We start from the raw sequence: 2,619 nt of genomic DNA, 5'->3' as shown, positions 1-2,619 counted from the left end.
ACATCTACAGTGAGCTGGTCAAGAGCATGCTTCACTGAGTTGTGCAAAATATGGGCATGGCAGTTTCCTTGCAGCAGATCTTTTTATTACTTCTTCCAGTTGGTGAAGACAGAGTCTTGATTTCCATAATTCACATTTGTGTTGTCTGCAGTGCACTAAATGCTGTCACATGATCCAACGATAAGCCAAATTTGTCAAGCGACTGCTCTGTGAGAGCTACAATCCCAGCAGCGGACTCATCTGCATTTTCAATGAAATCCAGCATTTTGTTGGTGACCCCGCATTCTGGACTGAAGTATTGAACAGCAAGGGGGAACATCTTCCTGTTGCCTTTATTTGATGCATCTGTCTGATTGGAAAATGGGAGGGGTTTATCTGATGTTAGGGCCTTAAGAACATCAGCCACTGCCTTTGGAGCAAGGACATCTTTAACCACTGCCTCTGCCTTTGTTCTCCCTATACATTTCTTTTACAATTTTTGAATCCAGGAGAATCTTTTGATTCAGTTTATGTGCACAGTCAACACTGTTGTAGCTGAGGTTGTGTCTGACTGTGTGGTACACCTGTGTCACCTCAGCTGCGGTAATATAGAGAGGAAGAGTGGGATGACATATTGTTGATTAAATTGAACATTTGTCTGCTGCCTGTCTTGTCACTCGAAAATAAGTCAGGTCATCCAAACAGTTAAACCACACTAATAATATAATTGATGTAATGATCACTGAACACTGCATTCCTCAAAAATATAAAAATTGTGACACAGAATACACAGAAAGCTCTACAAACATTTTTAATCTAGGAAATGTATGTATATTAAAGAATAAAGGTTTTCTTTTAACAAATGTATTTTTTTATTTATTAACTGTTAATCCATTAGTATGATTTGTTCTTTAAATGGCCAGATATAATATTTATATACTTCTGTATATTAAATAAATGGTCGTTCATTCGACTTTTAAAACTCAACATCCTAAACAATCAATCAAACCGCAACAGTTTACTAAAATAGGCTCTGCCCATGCACTGCGATGTTCTGGCAAAAGCACAACCAGATAGGAAATCAATCACAACATAATGTCCCATACCGTATCAACCTCAGGAGATGATTGTGGTATGAAGAACTGTGACACTGACGCTTGGGTCTTCTGTGATCTTTCGTGTCTGCAGCGTTGCTCTCCTGTTGCATGCTGTCTGATGTCAGACAGCCCACCGTGCGCCACTGAAAACACTCGTCGACATATTTTACAACTTGCCTTTACGCTTTTACGCTTTTGAGGACGTGGTGGAGTACCGGGTGTAGTGGGCATTTTTAAAAGGCGCGGGTTTTGTGAGCAGCGCCGGTGTGTGCAGTCTGTCGCTAGGCAACCGTGACCACCAAACGCATGCGCAGACACACAGATGACCGGAGCGGGTCTTGCGTAGATCCCGCCGCGACAATTTCGCTGACCGTAGTATTCCCTGTGTTTTGTTTTGATCATTATTGTTAGATTTAGTATTTGTGTGTGTGACAGACATGTGTATTGGACATTTATGGAAATACGGAACAAATTGCGTCCCGTATTGGTTCAATACGGGACGCAACATTTAATTGCCAAATAAGGGACGATTCCGTATTTTACGGGACGGTTGGCAACCCTAATGGGCAGAGCCTATTTTAGTAAACTGTTGCGGTTTGATTGATTGTTTAGGATGTTGAGTTTTAAAAGTCGAATGAACGACCATTTATTTAATATACAGAAGTATATAAATATTATATCTGGCCATTTAAAGAACAAATCATACTAATGGATTAACAGTTAATAAATAAAAAAATACATTTGTTAAAAGAAAACCTTTATTCTTTAATATACATACATTTCCTAGATTAAAAATGTTTGTAGAGCTTTCTGTGTATTCTGTGTCACAATTTTTATATTTTTGAGGAATGCAGTGTTCAGTGATCATTACATCAATTATATTATTAGTGTGGTTTAACTGTTTGGATGACCTGACTTATTTTCGAGTGACAAGACAGGCAGCAGACAAATGTTCAATTTAATCAACAATATGTCATCCCACTCTTCCTCTCTATATTACCGCAGCTGAGGTGACACAGGTGTACCACACAGTCAGACACAACCTCAGCTACAACAGTGTTGACTGTGCACATAAACTGAATCAAAAGATTCTCCTGGATTCAAAAATTGTAAAAGAAATGTATAGGGAGAACAAAGGCAGAGGCAGTGGTTAAAGATGTCCTTGCTCCAAAGGCAGTGGCTGATGTTCTTAAGGCCCTAACATCAGATAAACCCCTCCCATTTTCCAATCAGACAGATGCATCAAATAAAGGCAACAGGAAGATGTTCCCCCTTGCTGTTCAATACTTCAGTCCAGAATGCGGGGTCACCAACAAAATGCTGGATTTCATTGAAAATGCAGATGAGTCCGCTGCTGGGATTGTAGCTCTCACAGAGCAGTCGCTTGACAAATTTGGCTTATCGTTGGATCATGTGACAGCATTTAGTGCACTGCAGACAACACAAATGTGAATTATGGAAATCAAGACTCTGTCTTCACCAACTGGAAGAAGTAATAAAAAGATCTGCTGCAAGGAAACTGCCATGCCCATATTTTGCACAA

This window comes from Gadus morhua, chromosome 6, assembly GCF_902167405.1.
Source record: "Gadus morhua chromosome 6, gadMor3.0, whole genome shotgun sequence".
Lineage (NCBI taxonomy): Eukaryota > Metazoa > Chordata > Actinopteri > Gadiformes > Gadidae > Gadus > Gadus morhua.
Note: the sequence above shows the minus strand (reverse complement) of the source record.